This window comes from Pezoporus flaviventris, unplaced genomic scaffold, assembly GCF_033815535.1.
Source record: "Pezoporus flaviventris isolate CSIRO_AGI_PZ_B2104156 unplaced genomic scaffold, CSIRO_AGI_Pfla_v1 ptg000188l, whole genome shotgun sequence".
Classification (NCBI taxonomy): domain Eukaryota; kingdom Metazoa; phylum Chordata; class Aves; order Psittaciformes; family Psittacidae; genus Pezoporus; species Pezoporus flaviventris.
In genome coordinates this window covers 2,549,049-2,557,204 of record NW_026892736.1, presented here as the reverse complement: position 1 = coordinate 2,557,204, position 8,156 = coordinate 2,549,049, and the positions used below count along the sequence as shown (strand labels likewise).

The 8,156-nt window shown below is 45.4% G+C and overlaps 1 long non-coding RNA gene across 1 annotated transcript; it reads left to right on the top strand.

The window, feature by feature from the left end:
* The first annotated feature begins 566 nt into the window (after window positions 1-566).
* LOC133262144 (uncharacterized) lies at window positions 567-7,700 on the top strand. Its single transcript, XR_009741218.1, has 3 exons — window positions 567-660; window positions 6,002-6,654; window positions 7,540-7,700. It is a non-coding gene; the product is annotated as an uncharacterized LOC133262144 (long non-coding RNA).
* The last annotated feature ends 456 nt before the right edge of the window (window positions 7,701-8,156 follow it).

Sequence of the window (8,156 nt, the reverse complement as noted above, 5' to 3'; positions counted from 1 at the left end):
ACACCATTGCTTCATTTATACTGTGAGATAATTTGGGCCCAGCAATCATTACTGAGAGGATTAGATTTGTACCACCTGGGCTGTAATGAGGAAAGAACTGGTTTAACGGGCTGAGATGCTCAATGCATTTATAGCTGGAGTCTACTTATGCTTGGGTAGCCTGCACTTTCTTGTAGTTCCCCTTTCCTCCAGGTGAGCCATAAGTGGACTTAATTCTATTGTATTTTCTTAAGTGTAGTTTATGTTTTCTGCATTTAAAAGGTTTGGGTGGAAATCTGAAAACGTGCTGGCCTATTGGTGTTGCTGCATTTTATCACCCTTTCTCTGTCTTTATTTTCCCCTCTCTGGGAGAAGGTGTGAAGTTGGTGGTTGTGGTTTTCCTAGTTTGGAGTGGGTTCTTTACACCTTTAAACTTCTTAGCTGGAACAGTTTAGTTACTTGTGAGGGAAATGTTTGCTCTGAATTCTGGAATCCTGTGTGTGGTGGGGCTCTTTGTTGTGTTTGTCTCTAAATCTGAGCACTGCTTCATCTTGAAACCTAAGTAAGTTGTGTTGGTCTTTGTCTTACAAAAGTATTATTTGTTATTTCCACTGAAAACCACCTTGCCCTAGCTAACTAAGAAGCCTTTTGAAGATACAGTCTGACAGTGCTGTGAAACAGGTTTGTTGCTATCTTATGATGCATGCTCTCATGATCATAGGGAAGTGTTTTAATCTGGAGTAGCTTCACCTGCTAAAGCTTCTCAGTGTTATTCTTTCATGGTTTCAGTAACTCTTCGAGCATCCCTTTGTGAAGTGTCCCATCCCCTTTTTGGTTTGAAAAGAAGATATCCATGTGCCAGCAGCTCTGTTGGATGAAGTAATGGAAATGTATGTAAGAACAGGTTCATAGTTGTTTGCTGCTAAAGCAGAAGGCTCTGCAGAGCTGTGTTCTCTAGGGCTCAGGGCTATTTGATATCTCCATTGGTGACCTATATAAAGAAATACCTTGCATATTAGGTGTACTTTACATATTAGGTGTGCAGGTGGCACTGGTCAGGGCTAGAGGAAAGGTCATGCCGGCAGAATGGAAGGGAGTCCAAAGCAAAAACCCTAAACTGGAGAAGTAGCCTGGAAAAACAGGTTGCGAGCCCATGGGCACAAACAGAAATGACCATGCTTAGGTGAGGTTAACCAGCCTGAAAAGGACAGAGGGCCAGCATGAGGGGAAAGAGCTAGGGTTTACAATGGGTCACATTGTGAATGTGAGTCAGCAATGTTCTGCTCTTGTACTATCCTGGGATGTACAAACAAACTAATACTCTCTGACACGTAAGCAGTTTTTTCCACTCTGGTACTGGAGGTTGTATTAGCTGACGTTGTGTCTTGAGGGGTCAGTGCCCTCCCAAAAGGGGATGGGAAGAGAAGGGACAAGAAAAGCAGTTTAGGTACTAAAGCATGCTCTGTGATGAGCAAGGAGAAAAAGGTTAGTTTAGGCCAGGAAAGAGAAAAGCAGCCTGAATCTTGGCGCTTCCTATTGTTTGGGTGGTTGACTCTGCAATCGTGCCAATCTCCTTTTCGCATCGCTTTTGTTTCATTCCTAATATTGGTGTTTCTCCAACTTAACCAAGTAACTCCAAGAAATACAGAGACTCTGTCCTATGACATCACATTGGAATTCCTATACTCATCAGGGCTGGAGCACAAACCTGCTGTAGGAATCATGGAAATATGCTAGATAAGGTCTCTGAGAGGTCACCTGGCACAGCCTGTGCTCTGGAGCGGGATGGGCTGTGTGTAAGAGGCCTCCCAGGTGTTTGGATAATCTATTTTTGATCCCTGCAGTGACATTTGTGTTAGCAGACTCTTTCTACACCCTTCAGCTGTTTTTGTTGGTTTTTCCCCTGTAGAATTGACAACCTTGGTTTCTAAAATCCCTTAAAAACCTTGGGGTTTTAGACTTCATCTTGGAAGGTTTCTGTTGCTTACGTGCAGGTTACTAGCTGTATTAGTAATGCTGTAGATGGTGGCAGTCAGGCCACCGACAGCCTCCATATGCTGTTCTAGAAAGGCACAAGTCTTAGCTTAAAACAGCTGTTACCTTCATGCTGCTCACTCGTGGTATCAAATGGGGTCAGGATCAATGGGGAAGGAGAGCATGTGATGAAATGATGCAGGAGTGCATCAGATTGTCTAAGTGAAAGCAGGCTGGCCTGCAGTTGCTCAAGCATAAAGCATCCTCTGGAGAGTGGTGAGAGAAAACTATCTGCTCTGTCAGTGCATCATAACCCTGCCTCCATACTCTGCAGCAGTGCGATTTCCTCTTTCTCCCCTGCTCTCTCAGAGCAGCTCTCAAATGTTTTGCCTAAGAGACAAAACCTGATGTTGAAATGCAGTTTTCCATGTTAACGATGTACCTACATCAGCACAGAACTGTGCCTCCATGCCTGCCAGGAGCAGCACTTGAAGTGGGAGGGAGGAAGCCCCAACTGCACTTTCCTCAGAGCATGACAGGTCTGATGGCTCTTCTCATGAAGCCAAGCAGATGCTGACAGCGAGCTATAAATTGTCACTTCAGCTCTTACCCAAGAGTGTTTCCTTGGAACTGGAGAGACTTTTACTGCCTTCAGTTCTGCCAAGAGGTTTAATAGCACTTTCAGACAACCTTCTGCCAGAGATGGGCTTAGATCCAGTCTTACCTGGTGACAGGTGACCTTTCTGTTTCATGTTCTACCTGATCCTGTGTATATAATGAAGGCATCACTCCCAGGCTTAGTTTCCTCTTCCTCATTTCCCTTTTGCTCTCCCTATTACCAACATCTCTACTTTCCCATGCTCTATCCTCTATCCTTTTACTAAGGGCTTGAGAACACTTGAGCTCAGGAGCCTTTTCCCAGTAATGGCTTGAGTGTGGCTGCAGATTCCCTGCCTAAGGTGACTCAGGACTGGTAGCAGAGAACTGCTTCTTAGAACTGTGCAATGAAGCAAGTGTGCATGGGTTGCTGTGGTTTTCCCCTTTCCTGTGTAAAGAACCATGGCAATTTGGCTTATACTATTTCAAAGCCTCTGTGTTAGATCTTGCTGGTTGCTAGCCCAGCTTTCCCCAGCACAGGGAATTCCCAGGCACTTCCCAAAGTTACACAATATGACTTTCAAAGAACACTTTTCCCATCTCATGAAGCCAGGATGTTTCCACCTTAGGTTCCCAAATCTCCAAGTGAATTCAGTCTTTTGAAATTAACCCTGTCTATAGAAAGTATCTAAATTCTTTCCGCACTGGTCTTATTCCAGGCTGATTCATCTGAAACCAGCCAGATGATATTCATCATTCCAAATGTGTTGGTTAGCTCAAGGACGAGCTTCACCTTCCCAGGTACAAGTGGAAAGGAAACCTTGTATTTTCCGAAGGGGAAAAAACCAAACCCTCACACGATTTCTTCTTACCAATCCACTTATACTTTAATTGAAAAGCCAAAAGTATCAAATACGAATGCATTTAATCATCTGTGCTCTTATAAGGTGATGTCTGACCAAGCCTGTCCCTGCTTATTTCCCACATCAGCTGACATGTGCTAGTGAACTTGTGTGTTGCAGACTGATGCTGGTCTGGCTTTCTGGAGATCAAGGTGTGCCACAAAGTGGTTAGACAAGAAAGAGGAGGGTAACCTCATGCAGCAGAGGGGCTCGGGTGGTCAGAGCTTGCAGAGCATTAGCAAAGCATAAAAGGCTTCTAAATGTCAAGGTTAGTCTCCACTTTAACACAATCCCCATGAATCCACCTCAGCCTGTGGAGGGAGATGATGCGTTCAGAGGAACAGTAATATATGATTAAGAGATGAGCTCTTAGGCAGAAGCTCTTCCCTGTGAGGGTGCTGTGGTGCTGGCACAGGGTGCCCAGAGAAGCTGTGGCTGCCCCATCCCTGGCAGTGCTCAAGGCCAGGTTGGACACAGGGGCTTGGAGCAAGCTGCTCCAGTGGAAGGGGTCCCTGCCCATGGCAGGGGTTGGAGCTGGAGGAGCTTTAAGGTCCCTTCCAACCCAAACCATTCTCAGACTCTGTTAAAAGCTATGCTGAATATCAGACTGTTTGAATAACATCTGCATTGCAGTGGTTTGCCTAAAATTCCTTTAGAGCCAAAACGTAGTGAGGAGTCCTAGATCGATTCATATGACCTGTTCATTAATCTTTTTAGGCCAAGTTGTCTCAGTTGGAGTAGGTATATACAGAATCTCAGAATGGTATGGATTGGAAAGGACCTTCAGATCATCTAGTTCCAATCCCTCTGCCATATGTCTCTCCATTAATCTGAAAAGGAGTTTAGAAGGACTTCCACAGTTGTGGACATCTACACTCCAATGTACAACCTCCTCAAAGTATTCTCAGTTGTATTCTTTATTTAAAACCAGGCTGGAGAACCATTAGCTGATGGGATTATCTATTCCAAAGATTAAAACTGCACCTGATATATTCTGTTTAAAAAATACTGTATTTGGCTTTCAATTATTTATTCCTTTGCCTTGTGGGGAGGGGAGAAGAGCATGAAATATCAAACTATAGGCTTACATCAGACTTATGACCATGAATAAAAAAGATGGGGTATAGCAGTGAGGCAATTTACACAGTGAACATCTGAAGATGGAGTTGGGAGTTAAGCATCAGATCATGCTGATGGAAACGTAAGAATTTCAATACCTTTTCTCTGGTTTTGTCACTGTTTTGTGTGTCAACACCTGAAAAAAACACAAAAGGGTTGAAGAACAGAAATAATTTAAAAGGAAATGATCAACTTTTCTTAATGTATTTTCAAATATGTTTAAATTGCATCTGAACTTTCAGCCTCTGGGATTTAACTGAGCTGTCAAATCTCTGCATTTGTCAGAATGCTGCTGCATAATAAAGGCAGTTATTTCCTTAAACAACAGTATTAACTCTTTCCCATTGTTTCCATTAGGCAGAGGAGCTTTTTCTCTCCTTTCATTGCTTTTTTTCCTGAGTATTGGGAAGTCAAGGGGGAAAAAGAAGAAAGAATTGGTGAGGAGAAAAGACAAGGGAATTAAGAGTTACATTGTTCATGCAGCTAGCCAGCGCCTTGCTCTACACATGGCCATGGGCCAGTGTGATTATTTCAGTTTGGGAAGTGATTTTTCTCTGCTTGAGCCAATCCTTATTGTAACTGAAGTTTAACTGGGATCTCTTTTTACTGGTTTTACCAGTTCTACTGGTAAATGGCCACAAAACCATCCTTAACCAGAATAGTAACAGTGGAAAAGATGAGCAGGATGCTGCCTTCTGGTTGTGGCTTTGTGCTTGCTCCCAAGAGCTGTGCACTTTGCTGTCCTTCTTCTATTACATCTCAGCAGATGCAGAAGGTTCTGGCTCTGTGGCAGCCATGAATGTCCTCACTGTATGGCTGAGCAGTGCCTTAGCACTGATTACTGCCTGTGGCCCCTGATGTTAGCTGCATTACATAGCATGATTTAGCATGACGTTATGGTATACTATACATTGAATAGTTTCCAGCTAGAACTAAACAAAATCCATAAGCAAACTCAAACTGTTGGCAATGATTCCCAAACAAGTGAAGCTTGCTGGGCTGCTCAGGCATCCTCAGCTGCTAGTGTTCTCTCTGGCTCTACAAGCGAGTCTACTGCAAATCTAGGTGTTTTTGAATGTTCAGGAGGGAATCTGCCTTGCTTTAGATGCAGACCTTAGAACAGCAAAGCACCGTTTGGAGATGTCTCTCCTCCTCTGTTTAGTCACAGGGTTTGAATACAAGGTGAGTTTTCATTAGACAACAAACCTGGCAAGGGGTGGTGTTGGCTTTAATCTCCTACATTGCTCAGAGTGTGATCTCAAATGCCAAAGACCAGTGCCAAGGGCTCATCTCTCTTGCTCCCTGTGTCCTGTGCTGTGCTCACATTGCTCTAGGTTCATGGATGGGCTGCAGGGTCCCTCTGGGACAACCAAGGAGGGAGCTGCCACACTGGCAAACCTCTTATTGCCTCCCCCACCCCCCCCCCCCAGGTCTCTGCTGCTTCCGCATGACTTGCATTTGGCAAGAGGGAAGAAGCTCCTTGGAACTGCCCAGAAAACAACCTCAAAGGATGTCAGGGGAGCTGGGCAGTATCCTAGACCCTTTCCTTGGGTTTCTACCCCTGCAGCCTACAGAAGAGCTCCTGAGGAAGGAGAGGAATGTCTTGATAAGAGGGTGATGGGGAAGCAAGAGGAACCTGTCTGGCTCCCACTCCCTGCTCCTTTCATGCACTCAGCTGTGTATGAGAGGAGAGCTAGGGCAGTCCTGCCTCCTGGTTCAAGGGGCACAGAGTATCATCCGACAGGAGCACACAGCCCCCCTTTCCCTTAGTGGGTGGTTGGGTTTTTCAGGATCAGGGATGATTATTCTATTTATTTTGCCCCTGTCAAAAAAGGAAACGGGTCGACTTCTGCCAAGTAATTTTACACCTAAGTATTTCCTTCTGTTTGTCTTAAAAACAGCTTAGTATGGATGTTACCTCCAGGTCGTGGGGTCACTGGGGGATTGGCAGAGGCTTTTCTGGGTTTCTCGGAGCACAACACACTCCTGGAAGCCTGTTCCTAATTGTCTGGTGCAGATGAGGGAATACGGAGCCAATTTGAGAAACGCAGCACCACGGAGTGGGGTTTGTCCCTTTGACAAGGTATGTAGCTAACCAAGGCTGCTTGGGTGCTGTGCTGCAGACATGTGGGGTGAAGTGGTGCATGGACACACAGGAGCAGGTCATTTTTCACTTCTGGAACATAAACCCTGGTGTATGGACTCGTACACAAGGGGGTAAGGAAACCATCCAGCCCAACAATGCTGCCTTTCACCATGCTGCATGATAAAGCATCGTTCCTTCCTGCCTGTTTAAAGGGGGTTTGCTGCTGCTGAGAGGTGCTGGATGGATGGATAGAAGCATGTTTTATTTATTCAGAGCACTGGCACCACATGGGTCCCCAAAACTGTTCTGGTAGAGATGTAGCCCATTCTGGGTCCTGCTTGCCACTATCTGTGCTCTCGTATGCACAGTCAAGTTCAGGGAGCCATGTGCTACCTCTAACTGCAATACGAGTATGATCAAGACCTCATTTAGGTGTATTGGGTGTATTTGGGGGCTGGAATTAGATGATCTTAAGGTCCTTTCTAACCCTAACTAATCTATGATTCTATGATTATCAGGCATCTCTGTAGTTCATGGGCTTATGAACAAGGGTGAAATTAGAATCACAGGATAGTTTGGGTCCAACCCCCTGCAATGAGCAGGGACATCTTCAACTAGATTCCACATGAAATTCCAGACGAAAAGAGAGATTTAGGTTAGATGTGAGGAAGAACCATTTTACATTGGGGATGGTGAAACACTGGCCGAGGGTGCCCAGAGAGGTGGTAGATGCACCTGGAGACATTCAAGGCCAGGCTGGATGTGGTTCTGAGCAACCTGATCTAGTTGAAGGTGTCCCTGCTCATTGCAGGGGGGTTGGAGTGGATGAGCTTTAAAGGTCCCTTCCAACCCAACCTATTCTATGATTTGATTAATACACAGGATGCGAGACGTGCTGGAAGAGAGTGTGCATCACTTGCTGCAGTGATTCACTTTGCACAACTCGCCAAGAAGCCCTGTTTGCCACAAGCATGTTCATTGATCAGCCCTTGCAGGGAAAAGCACTTGCTGACATCCCCCATCAAGAGATCTTCCAGCTCATGGAAGGGGCTCATCTCCACTGGGCTTGTCTCGGTCAAGGGTTTTCTGCAGACTTTCAATTTTCCCTGTGGATTGAAACTGGATGTAAAATCTCAGTCCTCTCCATAAAACCCTGGCCAGGACCCTCAAACAGCCTGATGAAGCGGAGCAAGTGCAAAATCCCTCACTCAACCATAGCCCAGCTTGAGAACCCAATGGTCTTCAAGCAGATCCCAGTGCAAAGGGTAACCCAAGAATTCAATATAGTGACACAATGAGCTGCATGTGGCTGCATTTCAAGTAATGAACTGAGATAAACCCTCACTGAAAATGGTCCGAGTAAACCCCAAAAGGTCCCTCCCGACCCTTTGGCAGGCTAGATCTTCCTCTCCAAAGTGCGGCAAAGACCACTTGGGTCAGGTATGAGCGTGGACTTTGTTTCCTGCCTATTTAATGTGAGCACTTCAGCTCTTCTGATC